The sequence below is a fragment of the Diabrotica undecimpunctata genome, chromosome 2, assembly GCF_040954645.1.
Source record: "Diabrotica undecimpunctata isolate CICGRU chromosome 2, icDiaUnde3, whole genome shotgun sequence".
NCBI lineage: Eukaryota > Metazoa > Arthropoda > Insecta > Coleoptera > Chrysomelidae > Diabrotica > Diabrotica undecimpunctata.
This window is the reverse complement of record NC_092804.1, coordinates 144,406,681-144,429,530: the sequence shown is the minus strand read 5'-3', so window position 1 is coordinate 144,429,530 and position 22,850 is coordinate 144,406,681. Positions and strand designations below refer to the sequence as shown.

Genomic DNA, 22,850 nt, shown 5'->3' with positions numbered 1-22,850 from the left:
GGAAATTTAAAAATGTTGTTCGATGCATTAAAACTTCTAACATTTACGCTGCGCTTTTATTTTTGTTATCTAAAATTTAATTTTCTTATCAATGTAATTATTGAAGCCACGTATTGCTCGTTTAGACGCACCTTCATACAAATATAATTTACTGACATATTTTAGGGTACCTAATATAATCTCATTGAATAATTAGTAAAATACATAATTTTCTATAATTTTAGAGATACGTTTCGAACTGTATATAAATATTGTGCCGATTTTAGAAGTATATAATTTATTTAAATTGCCCGCTTTTTCAGAGCTTCTTTTAATCTCAATAAAGCTACGTTTCCTTTGATAGAAAATATTAACTGACTGGGTATAATAAAAAGGTATCAACCAATGCACAAGCGGCGCGGCGTTCAGGTTAATTAAAAGGTGTACTCGTACTCTGCTATCTTAGAAGTAGAGATGGCATGATGGCAATTAACTTGTAACAATCGATTAATATTTTCTTTGAATCATTACATGAATTAATCCGATAAAAAATCGATTTATTGTTAAATTCATTGATGGACTACCTGAAAATGTCGTTAATAAGTATTCAAAACAAGATATAAATAATAGAAAGGCTTTTTAAACTAAGGAAAAACTACTACATAAATGATGAAATAACTAAATGTAAAGTGAAAATTTGGCAGTTACGTTCAAAAAGTTAAGGGAGCCTGTTCGTAAAATATAAAACCACAGGAAAGAGTTTATATATTTTTTAAGAGCAATATATTGATGGAAGTCATCATCTTTCTCGGCCGTAACTCATTTATTATTGTCACTAAGAGGTTGCTTGCGCTGTTCTTTCTTTTCACGGACTAAGAACCTTAATTAAAAATCATAAAAGGTGAGATAGGATTATCATTTCCTTTGTACGATCACATATTTTAAGCTATTTCCCACAGAACAAAATTTCCTGTGTTTCTTTTCGTGTGTGCAAAATTACAAAATTTTCGCGTTGCGGTAAACAAAATATTTCTTGTTTTTTATGCCATTTCAGAAATAAGGTTCTGAACATAATTAATGTAAAAAAATGGCAAAAATATAAATTTCAAATCACTTATTTTCTATGTACAAATTTTATATAATTCATATATTCATTTTTAATATTTTTACGATTAATCGAAAACTTAAAAACGAATCATTACAATCGTTTCTTTAGTTGCCAACTCTATTATAAGTAGGAGTTGCTTTTAGAATCGATGACTGTACCGACGTCCGACAGTTGAATGGTACCAAAACAAAACAAATCGTGCCGTACCTATTTCTCCTACTCTCTAGTAGTTTCGTTTCATTAATCGTGTAATCTGTGAAAGCGCGATGCTGTTTGTTGTGATAAGAGTGACAAAACGATAGCGAAATTGATAAGAAACTGATACTGATGTTTACTTATTACCGGAATTTTGTGTAAACAAATCAAATCCCAACAGACGCTTCTGATAAAATAATTACAGGTAATCTGAATTTGCAGCAAGCATTGGTAGGGTATCTCTGGGCGTGTACATATTTAAAAATATTGTAATGACAACTATTATTCTACTGTTCTCATTTTAATCTTCTTTACTTAATATTTTATCATATTATGCCTTTTATGGTAAATTAAAAAAAAAACAATTTTTTATTTTGAAATTTTTAGTAATTATTTAAATCATTCAATGATTGTTTCATGAGTCACTGCTTCTAATTATTATTACACACAGTCACCTTTATGTTTACAAAAATTTAATCTCAATTGAGTGAAAAAGTTACTGTATTAACAGCCCTGTTCTATTTTAAGAAAAGGGACAAATATCTATAAATAGTTCTAAAATCAACTAAAGGGGAGCCAGTAAGTTTGGTATTTACCTTTTTAAAAGAAAAGGAATTGGAAACGCCCAAAATTTAATTACTTAACCCTATTGAAATCAAAATTATTAATTTTTTTATTCTCTGAAATAACATGTTACATACTTCATGAGAATTTCGATAGTGTTTAACACATTGTTTCAATCCATTTAATTTTGACACAATAGAACTTTTTTAACTATGAATCAACCTACTTCTTATAATCTCCATGTTATTAAAAAAATCACCACAGAAATCAAACAAAGGTCTTGGAAGAATACTTCCTAAACTCCAATTTGGATTTAGAAAATATAATATACCTGTTGTACCCATAATTTAAAAAATGGGTACATATCTAACTAACAACCAAATGCCTGTATTGGTTTGGACCATACAATCTATCAAAAATATCTGATTCATGTCTTCTGAGTTAACATAATCATCTTAATCAATTAGGGTATTAATGTACAATAAGCTGATTGACAGCAGTATGACCAGTTTAGAACAGATCGCTTCCAGGAAAAAAATTAGATTTCAAAAAGAAAAAATGTAAATAAAAATATAGACAAGAATTAAAATTTGAAAAACATGTAATCCGATTTATCTGTACTCTTCTGTGACTGTGACATTGCACATATTCTAGTACAAGTCCGTAAAATTGCGTTTTTTCCTACAACTGTTAAAGGGCCTAAAATTAAATTTGTTAAAATTCACCCAGATGCACCAAAGGCCGGATTCATTTCTGGTCTCGGGCATGTGTTTATTTGAGTGGCTGTGGAATAGGTAATCATCCTTTTGATGTGTAAAACTAAATAACTTGATTAAGTTTGTGATATTTATACTTATATTTTGTTGCTTTATTGTATACATTGTAAACATTGATAATCTTATTGGGCAGCAGCCCATTGAAAATAAATACTTAAATAAATAAAATGTGATCACCTAATGAACAAAGTTTGAAAGTATTTATTTTACAGAGCCCAGACATGAAAACATTAACTACTTGGAAATAACAATTACAAGTGCTTTTATAACAGTAATAGTAATGGTATATAACAGCACTACAGGCCATAGAGGCCCTTGGTTAGTAGTAATGATAACAGCAATAAATGTTTAAATGTTTGGAAATGTGTATATATTGTATGTTAAGGCAACTTTGCTTTTGAATTTTACACCAAAATATTGGGCTATGTAACACAAGAGGTAGCAATTTTCAGTTTTTTGACCAAAGTGTGGCTACTAAAGGGTTAAAAGAATTTAATAAACTGATAATAATGCTTGGAACATTTAAATTAGAAGTATTAAGTAATTGTACCAGTTCTTGGAATGAAGTATTATCATAATCCCATTCAAGACAAGTTTACCCAAGATTGAAAATGCATAAAATAAATTTTAATTTTGCTGTTAATATAATAAAAACCATTCATGGTTTAAAATATATTATCCATATATATGGATGTATGGATATATTATCCATCTTTGTTTTCCAAATATTTATTTTACCTATGATATTAACATGACATATGAAGAATATCCTTGCAAGAGTATTATCATTACAATTTTTACATTGCTATTTTTAAATGACAACACTGTTTTTCATGACTTCTTGAAAACCACTGATATCTTGTTATGCACTAGTGCTTTTCTTTGCTTCAACAATTTTGTGGCTATAGTAGAAAAGATTCTCTGAACTTCACTTAGCTTATCCTTTATAATTTTGTGGTTTTTAATTTAACCATAAATTTAAGTAATATTAAAAGCCAAATAAACTCTTATCATTGGGATGGTGGTTTTTAGTTTAAATAACATTTCAATTTAAATTAAGTCTGTAAGTAGGCCTAAAGAAAGTCTCCAACTAAGCATAGGCGATGCTGGAGAGTGTAGTGCAGGGGTATCAAACTCAAAAGCTAACTTGGGCCAAATAAACAATACTTAACTTTGGGTGGGCCACAATAAAAATCAATGTTCATTTAAACAAATATATTTTTGAAGTTATACTACTATAGGCGCGCACGACGTTGGAAGTTTGCACGGGAGTGAATCAGTGAAATCATTACATATGTAAGATATGAGTAAGAGAGAGACAGAAGATATATTTTCTCTCTTTATCACTCGAGAATAAAAATGTTCCTTTTGTATATTATATTTAATATTATATATATTACATATATAATATCATGTATATAATATAATATATATTAATATTATTATTTATATGATATGTCTTGTATTATTTATTAAATGTTCATAATTATTTTATTATTAGATTTCAAAATAATAATTACAATAAATCACTGTATGACCGAGAACTGTCAATTTTGAAATATTTTAGTGTCATGTCTAATTGGCAAATTTCTTACGTGTTTGGTTCATATGCTGGTATATGTGAGTTCGAATCCCAATATGAATTTCCTTTTTTATTTTTGAAATATTTAAAAACCTCACGTTATTCTTATTAAATATATGTAAAATACAAAAAAATGCTAACTTTTAAAATAAAATGAAAATTTACAACAAAATCCGAGTTGTTGGTTTTTTATTTTTATCTTCCACAAACATTTTTTCAATTTATACTTCTATACGCGCGTTCCACATTGGAAATTTGTACGGGAGTGAATCGTCAAAATCATTATATATGTAAGATATAGGTAAGAGAGAGACAGACGATATATTTTCTCTCTCGAGAATAAAAATATTCCTTTTGTAAATATATTTAATATTTATTAATATTATTATTTTTTTATTAATATTATTATCATTGTAAATTAAACATATGCGTAAGTAAGTTATGTATATTCTCATTTGTAAATACTTATGAATATTGCATTTTAATTTAATTTGTATTGTATTATTATATTGAATTATGTTGCAATGTATTGTATTGTATTTTTATATTATTAACAAAATAAACAATGAATTTTACTGCAGAGTATGTGTAAAAATTTTTTTTTGCATTCAACTCCTTTTATACATATATGAAAATAAAAATATATATTTTCATTAAAATATTGATTCAATCCTTCATTTACTATACTCCTATTACAGGTCAAATGTTTATATACAGCAAACGATGCACCATATACCTATATACCTAATTCTGTTTCTCTTTCTGCTCTCTCTTACCTATAGCATTACATATGTAATGATTGTGCAGATTGACTCCCATATAAATTTGTAATGCCGAACGCGTGTATAGAAGTATAACTTCTACCGGCAGTCCCACTGGACTGCCACACCCATTTTTTTTAATAGTACATTGTAATAAACATATGTAAAGCTAAATTATTGTTTACATTCTGATACTTGACATCTTTTCTCTGCTATAACTTTGCTTTTTTTGCTTTGTTTGATGATGGACTTGGTCTCATACTTTGCTGATTTAGATGATTCCATCTGTAAAATCGATCAACTTTACCAATCAATTACAAGTTTACCTTCCTCATGTCCTCTTACCACAAAAGTCTTATCTACCTAATGCAACAAACACAATGTATTTTTGTTATAATATCTGCTAATTATAGCATAATTATTGCCTCTTGAGAAGTAAACAATATTTCTCAAGAGGCTATAAACAAGGTTCAATAGTCATTTATTCAATGTTGCAAATTATGCCTATTAAACCTTCCCTATTGGGAATTAGCTCATTGAAAATTATTTAAAAATTATATCAGTAAAGTTGACATATCCATTAAGGCTGAATTCATATCAAGACTATAATTTATTTCTAATTTATTACGAAAAGAAAAAATATTGCTGCAGCTGTTTCCGAGAAACAATGGGTATGCTAACTTTATGGTAAAGTTAGCATAGCTTATTGTAAATATGATGCTATGGCGTAGCCATACCAATATATCTCGGCAAGGTAAAGGGCTACAGGGCATATCTTGGCGACATATTTTATTGCTAATTATTGCTGTTGATTGGTACATTGACTAATCGTCAAAAACTACCCTCAGAAAAATCGAGATATCAGCCAAAAAAGATGACACTAGAAAAGGGAACCGTAAGGAATGAATTGCTAATTTATTGCTGAAGTTTTACGCCAAGAACAAATTATTGCTGCAACTGTCTTAGCGAAACAATGTTTATGCTAATTTTTTGGTAAAAATATGTAGCTGTAGCTATTGTAGCAATGACAAGGGATACAGTTCCCATCTTTTGGTGTTAATTGGTACATTGATCAACTCTCAAAAACTACCACGTGCGCTAGGGCAAAAGTCATGAGAATCGTGACCATCCACAAGAAACCACGGGCCATATTTGTTAAGATTTTGTTTAAATACTTAACTCTTTCCAACAAATTTCAAAAATTAACTTTTTCGTCCGGGACAAAGTTATTTCAGTCATTCTGAACAAAAAAGGTCCTTAGTAACTTTTCCCCAAGTTGATCGTTGTCAAGTTATAATAAGCAGTTAAAATTTTGAAAAAAGCGAAATTGGTCATTTTCAAAGCTCTGAAACTCGGTAAAAAAACATTATTTTTGAAGTTAAAATGTACTTAAAGTAAAGTTTAAATATGCATGTACAAGATTCTGATATGTTTTTCAAAATTATTTTATTCTAAAACCCTTGTTTTAATTGTTAACATTGCGTGCTCGACGCGTACCACTACCACCACCATTATATTGTGTCTCTTGCACTAACACCGAATATACATGTATTATATATACCTGGTAAATTTCTAGCAGGCGGCGCTTGAACTTATCAATTAGATTCTTTTATTTGTTATATCTTTTTATTATTTTTAAACTTTTACTAACAAAAAATCTTTCAAAAATCTGTATTTAATACCACTTCTTAATATATAAGTGAAAATGTTACATTTTAAAGCAAATTTAATGAATAAGCAATGATTTACTTTTAATGTCTGAAGTTTATTTATTGGTAATTATATAAACATATTGATAAAAAATATTCATTAGTCTGTCATCTTTACCTTAAACATAGAATATTTATATTCACATCAGTCTAAATTACATACTCAAAAAGGTACATAATCGACTGTTTTTTTTTGCAATTACATGCTTTTTGTTTTTCAATTTATATGGCAATTACAAGCTCTTACCAAATTGTGATTATGATATATGATTTTGTCTAGGGTTATCAAGTAAGTAATAATTCACAGTGTAGATACTGATGGTGTAGGTATTATTTGTGTTGTGCAGTTTTGAAATTTCTTCAAATCACACAGTTGTCAAGGAATATTTTCTTAACATTCATAACCAGAATCCAAGAATTTTACTTTGTTACTTTGCAGCTGAAAGTCTTTCACCAACAATTTGTAAAATATTATCAGGAAATTAGCAATTAATTCCTAGCAGTTGACTTTTCTGGTAACGATATCTCGATTTTTCGATCAGTAGCCATTAATTAACAATAAAATATGCCGCCAAGATGGGCCTTGTAACGCTTTTCATTGCCGAGATATAGCTTGGTTATGCTAGCTTTACCGTAAAATTAGCATACCCACTATTTCTCGGAAACGGCTACAGTAATAAATTTTTGAAGTGAATATGCTAATTTTACCATCATCTAAAAATTCTCTCATTTACGATGACGTAATTATATTAGTGTGTATCACCCTGTATAATAATTTTTTGTGTAAATTTAAAAAAATTAAAATTAGAAATCGACTTACTTTAGTGACATATTGTATAATATTTTAAAAAGAAATTTTTGGGAATGTTCTCTGTATGTAGGGAGAAGTTTGACTTTCGACTTTGTCCAATAGTCACAAATCATGGGAATTTTCTAAGAAGTACAACGGTAGTTGTAAATAAGTTTTTTCAATATAAATCATAAATTCCTAAGATTACCTGCAATCATGGTATTTACTACTTGCTTATTACCTGTAAAACCCAAATGTACAAGGACAATCCTATTATGTAGACAGCAAAACCTTCTATGGCACACAAAGTATATTCATAGAGTTTATTTAATTTTGAAGGTGCATTTGTGATAAAAGTTATGGAACCATTTTATAAAAAATCATTGACAAAAATATGTACAAATTTTTATTCGTCCGCCATATTTTTGCAAAATTACTGAAGTCTTATTAACATTAACGAGGGAACTTAGAGAATAATGCTTTAAATAAAGTTTAAAAAAAAAATAAAGTAAAAACTGAAACTGAAAAAAAATGTTAGTGATTTATGTTTTATTTTGAACAAATATTATAATTATAATAAACAAATAAAAGAATTTATAAAAAAAGAAGGTTGCTATACACGGCAACCGAGTCCTTACTATCTATCTTCTTTTTCTTCTTCTTCAGTCTTAAGTAATCCAACTTTGGACATAGGCCTCCCCCAAATCAATTAAGTGTTTTCAATCAAATCAATCCCAAATCAATCCTTCTTAATGTCATCAGTCCATCTCATTTGTGATCTTCCTCTGCTTCTCTTTCCTAACCATGGTCTCCATTGTTGTATTTCATGGTTCAATTGTATTTCTACTTTTAAAAGATCTACTTTTTCCGAAGCTTGAAATAGTTGCGTCATCATGGTCTGTAGTTCTTCGAAACTTGTAGCGAATATTACAATGTCATCAGCGTATCTCAAATGACACAGTTTTCTTCCATTAACATTTATTCCTTTATCTGCTCAGTTAATGTCTTTGAACACATCTTCCAGTCCAAGTGTGAATAGCTTTGGTGAGATAACATCTCCCCGACGAACTCCTCTGTTGATTGGTATAGCTTTGGTTTTTGCATCTATTTGTATTTTCATTGTAGCTTTCTTGCAAATGTTATGTATGAGCATTGTGTATCGGCAGTCTATCCTGCAGTTGTTCGTAGCTCTCTCTATTACCCAAAGTTCTATGGTATCGAATACCTTTTCATAATCAACGAAGCCAATGTATAAGTTTAAGTGATATTCATTGGCTTTCTCTATTAGCGTTCTGCTGCTCTACCGGTGGATAGCTATCGAGCTTCGACCTTAACCTGTTAGTTATTACTCTCATAAACAGTTTGTAAATTTGGGACAGCAGGGAGATTGGCCTATATTTCTTCAGATCTCCCCTGACTCCTTTTTTGAAGAAAAGTATTGTAAAACTTTTATTCCAATCATCTGGGACTACTCCTCTGTGAAGACATTCGTTGAAAAAATTTTTCAATTCTTCGAGAATAATTTCACTCCCCTCCTTCAACATTCCATGTGGGCCCGGAGCCTTATTGTTCTTTTAGTTGTGCCATAGCTTGTTTCATTTCGCAGGATTCTATGTTAGGGAGTATTTCTGAGTTGATATTCGTTATCCTTCTCTTAAAATCTTCCTTTGCAGTGTTATTTGAGTTCTTGTTTGAGGAATGTAAATCACGGTAAAATGTTTGAGTAACTCTTAGGATTTCGTTCTTTTCTCTTATTTTTTTTCCATCTTTATCCTTCAATGAGATTATTATAGGCTTTCCTAAGTTTGATCTTAAGCATTTCAGGCCTCGGTTCTTTTCTATTATTTTTCTAGCTTGTTTTCATTGTAAATCCTTAAATCTTCCATTACTACCTTCTTTATTTGTTTATTCAATTCTTTGAAACCATCGGTGTTTCGCTTTCGTTCGCGTATAAATGTGCGTCTCTTTTCCATCAACCGTTTTGTTCTATCACTTATTCTGTCTTCTTTATTTTTCGTTTTCTTTACAACAGTCAGTCCTGTTTTCAAGAGCTTTCATTGCATTTCTTTATTAATTGTGTTCATGTCGGAATATTCTTGTTGATAATGTTCTACAAATTCTTTTCTTAAGACTTCTCTGCACTCATCTCCCTTCTGTCGCATTTTAGTTTGATCTACCTGATTACAATAATTATGTGGCCTGATTCTACTGGTTTTCGTCTGTTTAATAAGAATCCTTGCTCTTAAAAGGCGATGATCGCTGCCAGTTGTGAATCGATTGAGAGCAGTTATGTCTTCAAAAATGTCTTTGTTCCCACACAAGAAGTAATCGATCTCGTTTTTCGTCTTTTTATCGGGAGATATCCACGTCCATTTTCGGTTTGCTAGTTTCTTGAAGTGTGTGTTCATCTTTCATGGTTTATTATAATAAAAATAAATTACTAAAAATATGAATAAGAATAAAAACTATAAATTATTTTATGTGAAATTGCATATTGCACGTTATGCATAAGCCAATGTTACATGTAGAGCACATAGTTCTCATGATAGATTTGCAGGTTTTATTGGCACATTTCCTTTTTTATTATCTGGAGTAGATATCAGAAAATGTCTTACATTATCATATCTAATACCACCATTAATTTTACTATCAGTGTTAGATGATAAGCTTCATGATGGTCGACCTAAACTTCTAGATGTATCTCGAAACTTAGGAGAACCTACTTTTACAATATCACGTCTAAATTGTAGCTGGGTACAGTTGTGGCCAGACTGTTTGTAAATAATCCACACATTTTGTAGAGCTACATCAATAATCCAAAAAAACACACCATTACCATTTTTTACCCCTTATACTTATTCTATAACTGGCTATATTTTCGTCCATGAGATCTGCCCCTTCCATTGCTAAATTGTATATACCGACAACATGTGGTCTAAGAATTAAAATATTTTTCTTTTTTGGAAAACCTTTTACTTTTAAACACTTATTCAATTTTCTTTGTCAAGAGCAGAGTCATGTTCAGCGCAATCCAATTTTTTCATCTGGGTTTTATTTTTCAGAGGACAGTTTCTTGGGAAATGATTTTCCCTTATTGTTACAGTTTTCGTAACCTTTATCTTTTAAAAATTTTAGTAAAGATAAACTAGTGAATAAATTATCAAAATACGTTCAGTAACGAAGGTGTTTCTTATGTGGGGGTAAGTCAGTTAGCATCGATACAAGTGATGCGGCAGCCTTACCAAATATTTTTTGATATTCTTCATTGGAGTTCAGAATTATTATTCCCTTGGTCCATATTGAAATTGAGCAAATAACCAGATTTTGTATTTATACTCCAGACTTTGTACCCAAAGCGGATGGGTTTTCCCCCTTATAAATTGTTTACAAGAGTGTTTACCGAAATATTTTATCATCGACTCATCGTAATTTAGCTTACTTTCTGGAATAAAGTGATCTAAATTTTTTTTTGCAGCTTTTCTATTATAGGTCGCCTCTTCGACATCGTATCTGGTTTTTTCCAGCTTACTATTATCAGCGCAGTGAAGAAAACGAAAAATCTATCTTCTCACATCAATTCTGAAACACATTTATTTATCATGTCAGATTTCATATCCCAATAGTATTTTTTGCCAGGTAATTCGTTATGTTATCTTCATATGTTATATATTCGTTATATCCAGTTATGATCAAAATTATTAAAAACACATTTTATTTCGTTGATCGTAATTTGGGGATCTGCTCATGTTTTAAAAATGTGCATATATCGTAGATTCTGTAACCAGTAGTTCATTAAACCAGCAAAATCAAAATTATTTTTAAAAAAGTTCAAAGGGCGTGCAGTTACTGTATACTTCATACTACAATGGTTCCATTTAGCAATCATAGTCTTTTAAGGGTTAAGAATATTATGAATTTTTAATCGTGTCAAGTTGTCATATGAAGTTTCCATTATTTTTTTCACATCATGTACATGTTATCCAAGAATATCTATTATTGCACGCATCTGTTTGTTTATGTCCAACAAATGCAGTAATTAAAATGTTTACGAAGTTATTTTACAGGTATATGTGTAGCGCTATACGTCATTAAATCTCTGAAAAAATGTTACGAAACACGGAAAGCGAAGTTGTTAGATTTTATTGCATCAGAGACAGAAAAGGAAATACTCGAAGAATAAAACAACTGCAGTGGCTCCGAACACTCGTAGATGCAACTGATGACTGGCTTGGTGGAACAGAAGAAAGAATTTGAGAGGCGGTTCTCGTTTTTACATTAGAATATATGAAAAAACCATTTAACTTGACAATACCGATAGAAAACGATGTTTTCTTGGGTTTGATATGACGGAAGACCATTTAAATCAATGAACTTGATGTTAAACACCTCCCAAAGATATTCGTGTCTTCTTCATCAAGTAAAAGCAGGAAGTAGATTAATTGGAGGCAACAAAATGTAGAGTTTGATACAGTATGACAGGCATGAAAACTGAAACAAAAAACACAAAAACAGTATTTGAGACGTGTGTGAACAACGTTTGTAAGAAACTAGTCTCTACATGTTTTCAATGTGAAAGTGAGCAGCAGATTGAAGTTGGTTAATTTATTTAAAATTATAAACAATAGTGGGCGTATACGAGTGTTACATGAGTCAACACCACTGATCAACTGATTTTCTTATTTGGTCCAACTTTTCAAAAGAAGTTGTTATATTACATGCACTTGATTTTTTTATGGATCAAAATGTTCCACGCTTCTGTTGAAATATTGGGTGTTTTATTATTTTATTTCATAATATATTCTCGTCTTATAATCTTTTTACGTGAATAAGTTCCATTGAGTTATATAATTTGACTAAAGAACGAAAAAAGACAAAGAATTTCGGCACTGAAAATATTAGAGGTGGGACAATAAGCAATGGATTAGTGAAAAATGTCAGGATTGAGGAGAATAGAAATGAAGAAAAAGATGTGATTAAATTTAAAAAGATTTTTAGGAGAGATTTTAAAAGATTGTCCTTCTCAATTCTCCAAATAATACTGAAAATAAAAATATTTATCTTTAGAGTTGCTGAAATACGTAGAAACAAAAAAATATAGTTTAAAGGGGAAATTCCCAATGGTTAGGTGTATACCATAGTTTAAAAAACGTACAATGAAGTAAAAACTTCTTTTTGTATAATTATATAAAATTTGTATCCAAATTTTTTAAAAATTACCGAAAATGGATTTATAAATTTTCAGATCGTTTTCGATCCTATCGGATCATCATTTCTGAAAAACGTCTATAAACTAGTTGGAACTATTCACATAATGAGGTCAGATGACCCTTAAATTATATAATTTGAGTAACGAACATTATAATTATTAAGAAACTAGGTCGATGATAAAGTATTACATTTTTTTAAGGGAACGTACAGTTTCCAAGCTCGAAAAAGGGGACCTTAAGCCCTGAGAGGTAACAATCAAATAAAAAATGTATCTATACGTATAATAGTTGACATCAGAGCTGAATTTTGCTGAGAATGTAAATTTTGGGACCCTAAAAAAGTTTGTCACTTCGATCTCCGGCTTTCCCCCAAAACCGGGGGACGGAAAAACGGAAAATATTCGATTTACCAAGAATCTGTACGCCATAGAAAAAAATATTAAAAAAGAAGAAATGTAGCATTAACCGTTCTCTCAGAAACAAATGTCTAATCAAACGCTGTCAGTCAGTTAAATAACGGTAAAATATCAATTCGATGGTAAAAATTTGATATCTTTATATTAGAGTGTCCTATCGGCAAAAATTAAAATGGCTTTTAAAGGGGGAGAGTATACATTTTTTGCATTTTGCCGCAAATTAAGTCAGTTTCTATAAAGCTGTTAATAAATAAACGTTGCGCGATTTTTGCCATTTTTTTTTTCGCGATTCTAGTGAGATCAATACAATTTATTACTCCCATTGACCGGGTACTATGGAATTTAAATTTTTAGAGCCTAATCTTTAAAACCTATAGAATGAATTTCGATATTGAGTTTTGGCAATAAATATGAGGCATTCGAAATATGACTAAAAAACGCTGAAATTAAACTTTCACATTACAAACGATCTAAAATATTTAAAATTCATTATTTTTGATTGCACAACTACGTTTTTCAAAGTACGTTTTTTAGACAAATTTCAAATGCCTCATATTAGTTACGAAAATTCAAAATCGAAATTTTATGTTATAAGGTTTCAAGATTAGGCTTTAACAATGGAAATTCCACAGTGACCGGTCAATGGAAGTGATAAATTTTATTGATCTCACAAAAATCGTAAAAAATGGCAAAAATTGCGCAACGTTTATGTATTTACTAGCTTTATAGAAACTGACTTCATTTGGGGAACAATGCAAACATTGTATATGACAGTTGCACTCTCTACCTTTAAAACCCATTTTAATTTTTGCCGATATAAACCTAATCAAAAGATATCGAATTTTTACTGTCGAATTTATACAAATTTTGTTTAAAAAATTGATTTCGCATGCGTAATTGACATCGTCGGTCGCTTCAAGCGTTGTTTCTGAGAGAACGGTTCATTCTACACAAACAGTTCTAATTAACATTTTTGTTAAAAATTATCTCAGCTACATTATTTTTTGTTTGAAACATTTTTTTCTAGATTCTTAATAAATAGATCTTTTCCGTCCCTCCCCCCTACTAAGGTTTTTTTTAGGGGAAAGCCAGGAGGTAAGGGTAGCAAACTTTTTTGCATCTTTTTGGGGTTCCAAAAATGACATTCTCAGGAAAATTCAGCTTGTACGTATGATTTTTAGAGGTCAAATCTCTGATGACTAGACTAATACTAGAAGGCGGCAAAAAGTTTGTATGTCCGTCTATTATTTTATTAGTATTATTTCTCAAAGAAAATCAATATATTATGTATTACATTATCCAAATATATTCATACATTCAGAAAGCGTATTTATTTACAGATATTTAATTGGTTGATATTAAGAAAACGTGTCACTAACCAATCGAACTGTACGAATATTCGGGTCAAAATTGTCGTTTCGTGAGCCGAAGATGTCTTAATTCAACCTAGATGTTTAATGTCAAAATCGTCTGTGATGTGAAGTCGTCCAGGAAGATTTGTGCGATTTTGTTAATATTTAGTTTGAGTTCGAAATCTTGTTTTGCATGCATAATGAGGACATCTTCATAGATTGCTTTGTTCCAATTCTAAAAATCTCTAGATGCCCGGTCAGGTTTCCGAGTTTTAGGTGTTGAACTGCTGTTATCCTAAAGGCACTTTCTAGAACGATCCTTCTTATTCCCTGCGTGCAAGTACTTGGAGGGGATACGAGAAACGAACGTGCTCGTGAAGCGCGAAACCTTACATTTTTATTAGCACATTTCATAATTAAGCACAGTTCATTGAAGAAAATGGAATTTCGCAAATGTTGTGTTATAAATTGTACAAATACAACAATAAATATTCGAAAAATTTAAGTTCTATTCATTTCCAAATTATAAGCAAAAATTAATGCAAAGAGAAAAATGGATTTCTAATATAAATTACAATAATTATTGTATTAAATAAGCAAATTAAAGTCATTTTATTTGCAGTTTACTAAAAACTTCGCTGATCTATGACACTAGATGTCGCTCTTCCGAACTGTTTACCTTTTAATAACCTCTATCTTTAATGTTCAAATGATGAAATCTAAACGAAAAAAAATATATTTACCCATTTTTACAATTAAAAATCCATTAAAATTTTTTCTAAGTTAAATATTGATATAAATTACTTACAATAATTATTGTATTAAATATACAAGTTTAGGTCATTTTATTGGCAGTTTACGTACGAGTAATGTACTAAAAGTGCTAATAATTTCTCTGATCTATGACACTAGGTGTCGCTCTTCCGAACTTACACATCGCGAATACCCGTGAATCGTGCCAATTCAGGTTCCTTATGCAACTCTATAATAGTATGTACGACTATATTATAAATAACTTGACATGTTATGATATTGAATAAACTTACAAAACATTAAGTTATACTATGATTTTTATACATCTTTTAATAACAAAAAGCAAACGTTTAGACCATTAAGATTATGAGATAAAACAATAAAAACATTTCAGAAGGGTGGTGCCAGTCATGGAAACACTCATGAACATGAAAACATTAATTATAAGATCAGACCTTAGTCTGAAGCTTAGAATCCGAATGATCAGATGTTACGTTTTCTTTGTTTTTACTCTATGGCCGTGAAAGTTGGACAATGTGCTCTGAAACAGAAAAAAATACATGCTTTTTAGATGTATATATACAGATTGATAATTCCATGTATACAAAAATTAACAACCATGAGGTACTTCGATGCATGAGTAACAAAAAGAACTGCTAAGCATGGTCAAAGAGAGGAAAATACAATACTTTACTCCGAATTATTTTACATGGTAAAATACAGGGCACAAGATCATTAGGAAGACGCCAGAAGTCATGGCTGAGGATTGGTTTGACCGCTCATCCTCAGAAATCTTTCGTGCAGCAGTTGCCAAAGCTAGAATTGCCATTTTCATTACCAACCTGAGAAAGGAGACATGCATATGTGAATAATTATTTTTTCATTTTGCTTACTATATTTCTACTATAGTCTCAGCGAATAAATTGGCTCATCTAAGTCATATCTCTTTTTGTAAGAATCTAAGAAACGTCAAACTTTCTAGGTAAATTTTTTTGGACGTAACACCCCTCGCGTAACTGTCTATATATTTAAAATATGCAGATTAGTAGATCGTTCACCTCCGGGTGAACAGGACATTCATTCTTAAAATAAAAGGTGGCACAGACAGTTTATTATTGCTACTAAAATCAGCAGTGCAAAATGTTTGTGAGGAAATATCAGAAACGACCTATATTTCCAAACAGAAGTGTTAATGACTGCTTTATTATTTTTAACTACTAGACTTTGTGAAACACCGCTAATTACAGTGTGTTTTTATAAGAGTTCAATCTTTTAACATTTAGCGTTTGATTAGTGTGGAAAGTTAGTTGCTGAGTTATTACTGAAAGCGAAATAATCCATTTCAAAATATTAGTCTTATGACCAGACGGTCAGCTGATTAGCCTCTTGTTTATCTAAAACTGTGTGTTAAAATATTAGAAATGGATATTATGGAGTTAAATAGAAAATTATATAATTTTAAACTAGTTACTATTTCAGTCCTATAATAATTCAGGGTGATTATTTGGACGTTCTAATTAAGCGTTTTAGAGAAGAAACTTGATATAACTAGTGTCTGAAAATTTAGGATATGGGGTTTTTGGATATAACCCCAATTATTCTAAAATATTTATAGTCTCCTACCACTTTTGGTTATATCGAAAGTTAACTGAAACTTTCTTATTTTAAAAACCTGCCTGAGTATGCTAGCAGCGACATCTATACAAAGCAACAAGAAGTCGGAAGACTTCTCTTCGATAGCGAATTAGGTGAACCGCAAATTCAAGCTCCTTACTGAAGGCTATTGAACGATGCTAGGAATAACCTTTTATTCCGACATGCATCTACAGTTCACCCTTCAAAACACTATTTTTTTCACTCTTTACGTAAGATATAAAATTACAGTTATTGTTGCTATATCGGCCAAATACTAGACTGTATTCATTTCAGTTTGAACTTCCACACAAGTGTTCCTGATGAGAGTTGAATAACTCGAAACACGTGTAGAGGAATTCGAATTAAAATGAAATGATATCTTTTACTTTCATTTTAACGTCTTTTCTCTACGTAAAGAGAGAAAAAGATATTGTTTTGAATGGTGAACTGTAGATGCATGTCGGAGTAAAAGTTTATTCCTAGCATTGTTCAATAGCCTACGGTAAGAAGCTTTGAATTTGCGGTTCACCTAATAATATAATAATATTGTCTTTATTCCTCTTGATTTAAGAATTTTGTCGAATTTGTCAGTGATACCTTGGATGTAAGGAAGAAAAGCTTTCGTATGATGAGGATCTGAGTCTTTGGGTTGAGATTGAGTGGGAGATTGATGTCTGTGGATGCTCCTATTGATGCGATTTTCGCGGTAATTGTTTTGGATGAGGGCTTGTTTTAAACTAAAGAGCTCAGTGGAATGCAAGTAACCATTGGTATGGGTGGGTTTTCGATAAACGAGAGTGATAAAAACCTTGGTATTGGTTTTTCTTTATGATAACGTCGAGAAACGGTAGGGATGAATCAGTTTCCACTTCCGTCGTGAACTGGATACTAGAATGTATACCATTCAGATGGGTTTGAAAAGACACGAAAGCATCCCTGCCATGGGGCCAAATGACGAATGTATCGTCAACATATCGTAGCCAACATGTGAATTTAAGCATTGATGTGAATAGTGCTGGGGTCTCGAAGTCTTCCATAAAGATATTGGCCATTACAGGAGATAGTGGGGAGCCCATTGGGGAACCATTTATTTTTGCCTGTAGAATTGATTTTGGAAGATGAAATAAGTTTTGGACATACAATGTTTAATGATAGATAAGTGGTCTTGCTGGATAAGTATTTAGTTTTCAGGATGTTTAGAGTTTCGTCTATAGGAATGTTTGTAAAGAGTTAAACGATATCGAAACATTAGAATGTCTGACGGTGAGATAGTGTATTCGAAATACATCGAAGTTCGATGAATTGAAAAAAATTTTTGACGAAGGATGAAGCATTTTCGGCGAGAGGTTGTAGAGTTTTGGCCAATGGTTGTGTATGACAGTTGTATGCACTGACAATGGGACGTAAAGGAACATCAGGTTTGTAAATTTTGGGTAGGATATATATTCGAGGTGTTCTGGAAGACTTTTCAAGAGGAATTAGAGATTGTTTTATGTCAACAGGAAGAGAGGTTTTATTGATAATGGCTTTTGTTGTTTTCTCCAGATAGGTTGTTGGATTATTAGGAATTGGTCTGTAGTCTGGAGTATTAATGAGATTTGAGAAGTTCTTTCAGGGCTTTTTTCTCGGATTGGCTAATGTTCGGAGTAGGAGGCTTTGAGTTTCTAAGAACTATAGCGATGTCTTTTCTAGTTATTTCAGCATCTTCGGAAGGTAAACTGGAGATGACTTCTTCAGTTTGACAGATGACTGTCTCAATTGGAATGTGACTTGGAGTAACAGAGTAATTGAAACCTTTTGCTAGAGCTTGAGTGGCATGGTCGAAATTGGAGTATCAGAAAAGTTGTGAACCATTGCAGTGGGTCTCAACGTTGTGGTTTTTGGAATTTGTTCGGCAATTAGATGCGCTAATTTGCGCTTCTGAGTTTCAGTCTTAGATTCGAAAGTGTTTAGTGCTGTCTGTGTGTTGATACGGTCGAAACTGTCCCATAATATAGGATGTACATTGAAAGAATGAATAGATGACGAGAGATTAAAAATACTGATATTTGTGACATCTTGTTTTCGTCTAGTGGAATGAATCGCTTCACGAAGAAGCGCAAAACTGGTCTGGGAGATAGAAGAATAATAACTATGGGGTTTGAGTTTTAGAAATTTGGGAATGACTTTATGCTCTTGACAAGCTTTAAGGAATGTTATAAAAATAATACTACCGCAGAGATAAACCGCAGAATTTGCACGGCCAACAGATGCTATTTTGGGCTCAATCTCCTCCTTAAATCCGCAATTATATCGAGAAATACAAAAATAAAACTCTACAAAACAATAATACGCCCAGTCCTAACATGGTTGAGAGACCTGGACTCTAACAAAAAATAATGAAAATATGTTAGGATGTTTCGAAAGAAAAGTACTAAGGCGAATTTATGTATATAAATTACTGGTATATAGAATATACCACGAACCTGATATCGTAAAACATATTAAGATAGGTCGTCTGAGGTGGATAGGGCATGTAATGCGGATGGAACAAAATCAACCAACTAGAAAAACGCTCCTTGATAGACCCATTGGTCAGAGAAGAAGAGGAAGACCTAGAACAAGGTTCCTTGATAACATCGATGAATACATGAGAAATATGGGAATACGTGCTTGGCAGAGAAAGGCGAAGCAGCAGTTTGCTATATGCTGGTAAAATTCCTCCCCGTAGAGGCTAATAAAATGTTCCGAAAGGTTTCCGCGGTTAGTACAATTGAACCTAGAGCTAATATTAATACTATTACAGGAATTAATTTTAAACGGTCTTCCGGGTTGTACCGCGTCGAATATCATTGCGCCGAGCTTTCGACATCTTCTTCGATGTCTTCTTCAAGGCTTCCGAGGTCTCAGTCTCCTGAGCCCCCAGACACTACTACACTGATCACTAACCAATGCATTACTGGTGCTAGGAAAAGGGGACGGTTCATTTATACCGTCGATGGTGACGTAGTTTGGGTGGAGGTTGGCGTGGGGGTTTGCGCGGGGATTGACGCGTGGGGATTAATTCCTGTAATAGCTATCTTATTATTCGAAGATAGCAACTGTAAAGCAAGAAGATACACTTATAAAATAAAATGTTGCAGAATAACATAGAAAATTAAGTTTGTTTGAAAATCAAACGGATCTAATTTTAAAAAATAAGAATTGACATCGTAGTGAAGCAGTACTATCTTTTCAGTTATCTGTTGCAATTTAAAATAAGGACAATTAAATTGTTGGTATTTATAGTACTTGAAAATTACGGTTTACATATATATCGTAACAAATTTCATTGTTTTTCGTCATTCAAACCATTGTTTGTAAAATTTTACATCATTATCATAAACTTGTATAAATGGAGGACATACTTATTTCGAATACGGTGTACGGTGTAGCTGTCGCCACCCCTTATTTGCAATGGGGTCAGGAAACCGCAGAAAATCGACCCCATATTTTTTGTTTAAGTTTTTATTTGTAGGTATTCTTTTGTCTTAGATTACTGTTCATATCTATTTCTCGTAGTACTGCGATTGGCTTACATTATTGATCGCGGAATAATGAATTAAAATATTTTACACTAATACATATATGGGAGCAATCGCATCTGTAGGGAAGTTTTTATTAGATGAGGAATTTTATTAATAAAAAATATAGAAAAAATAAAACGACAGAGAACAATCAAATTAAATGTTGGATTGATGAATTGTTTGTAAACGTAGAACAAATTTAAATAGGTAAAGTAAAAAGAAAAAGACTTAAATTGGTTTTATTATAATCTGGACGACCGATTTACAATAACGGTACAAGACGATAATTTGGAAGTAAGTACTCTATTTGCTAAGTCTGGTGCTGGTGGAGGGACCAAATTACAGCATGTGTAATATGTAAAGACAGTGAAATAAATTTCAAAAAACATCTCGTATTCAAACAGTTTTTATATTGATGGAGACAATATACTGGTATGCTTTACAGAAACTAAGAAGCAACTTGACCAATTCTTATCATCTTACATTAATTCACTCCATATACATATTGAATATACAATAGAAATAGAAGAAAAATCAATAAATATTTAGAAGGCTACCATAAACAACACACATTAACAGGCTACCATACATTAACAGAAGTTCTCTTTGTCAAAAATAACTTCGCAATATAATTGAATATCATTAAGCAAATAACAGTGAACAATGGGTACACCGAACAAACAATAACAAAATTTTAAACCAAAAACTGCATAAGAAAACCGTAGAAAAACCAGACAAACAATCCAGTACATCTTGCCCTATTAAATATACAGGCAAGATATAGACAAAATATGAATAACTTAAGCAAATTTATTAAAAATAAAAGCCAAAAAAAGCGCTTACACAATGGTGTATGCAAACTTACATGTGGTGACTGCCCAAAAACTTACATCGGTCAAACTGGTAGAACCTTTAACAAACCTATAGCAGAACACTAAAAGCCTTTCAGTAATAGATAACCAGATTCTAAGAAAGCACTTCACCTTATAGATCATAATCATTCGTTTAATAACCAATTTCAAGTTATCCATATTCAAAATAAAGGCTTTAAGCTATCTTTATGGGAACCTATGGAAATTAATAAATTAAAAAATACAGATATAGTTCTGAATGATCAACTTGATCAAAGAATCGATTGCGATTTACAAAATACCTCTATAGCGACTGTCTGGGCAAGTACAGTTGTAATAATAATCACTCTCCGGGATAAACAAATTGAATAACTTACAAATTATTTGATCGATCCGTTTGAAATTTAGCACACTTTAATAACTCATTAACAGTCACATGTTTGAGAAGTTATATTATATATGTCATTATGCAAAAAAAGAAAGTTATTAACATTTATAAAATACGTAAAAATAAGGGTTTTTTGAAATTATCTCGGCCAATTCTTAATCTATTTTAATTTTGAAACTCTCAATATTAAAGAACATTTTATGATCTACAACTTTTATTTTTCTCTAAAATGTATAAGAAACGTTTACTCCTTTTACCCTATGGTGGCCGATATGTAATTAAGATATGATCAGTGGGCCTCAAACAGTGGGGCGTTAATATTTAATTCCGATCGCTTATAAAGTAAAAATATTTAATTTCCTGTATTTTATATTCAGTAATAATATTGGATTTTACTGTATCAAAGACAAATAAAATGAATATAATATGTATATACAGAGCGTGTTAAAAGAAGTGGGACAGAATATTTCGAATACTCGAAATTATTTGTCGACATCAAATGTTCATCAAGGTCTCTATAAGTCTCTATTTTGCTTAGAGTGAAAATTATACGAATGGTTTTGCATGCAGTTAAATTGGAAAATACTTGCCAAGTTGCTGGTATGTCCAAGTTTGAATAAAATACATCCAAGACTTTACTTTCTGCAGACACTGTATTAAATATGACCTTGAAACAAATTGGCACTAAATCACTTCCGAGTTTTCAGCAAATCAAAATGTTTAAACACGTGTAGTCCAGTAATTAATACCAAAGGATATTGAGAGTATGCAGTCCAGTAATTAGACCGAAGGTACTTTATCGTTCAACTAAAACACACCACAAAGTCCAAATTGAATTCCCGAAACACTTTCTTGTTACTTCTTTTTAGCAAACGATTTGTCCTATTCACTGTCTGATATTTCACTATTAGAGTCGTCACTATCTGAATTGTCTATCCGAATAACGCTAACTCGCTCGGTTTGAAAAGACTGAACGATTATGTCTTCCGTATGTCTAATACAATTTTTCCATTGTTCTGCCTTTATTTGTTCTAGCGATTCTTTCCATAAACTAAGAACGCTAGCGTCATCTGTTGTTTTGGATGCATGTTTATCATAAAAATTTTTGGCTATACCCCAAACTAACTCAATTGCATTATAGTGGCAATAGTAGAGCTGAAATCGAATAATTTTATGGCCATATTTAATAGCCATTTGGTCAGTAACAAATTTCTTTTGAATTTTGTGCTTTCAATGTAA

General features: G+C 31.4%; 1 protein-coding gene across 1 annotated transcript in view; it reads left to right on the top strand.

The window, feature by feature from the left end:
- Positions 1-1,258: 1,258 nt before the first annotated feature.
- Mcr (macroglobulin complement-related) overlaps positions 1,259-22,850 on the top strand; it is a 94,893-nt gene continuing 73,301 nt past the window's right edge. Inside the window, exon 1 of the mRNA XM_072523627.1 lies at positions 1,259-1,487. The gene's annotated coding sequence lies outside the window, so the exon portion shown is untranslated. The remainder of the gene's footprint in view (positions 1,488-22,850) is intronic.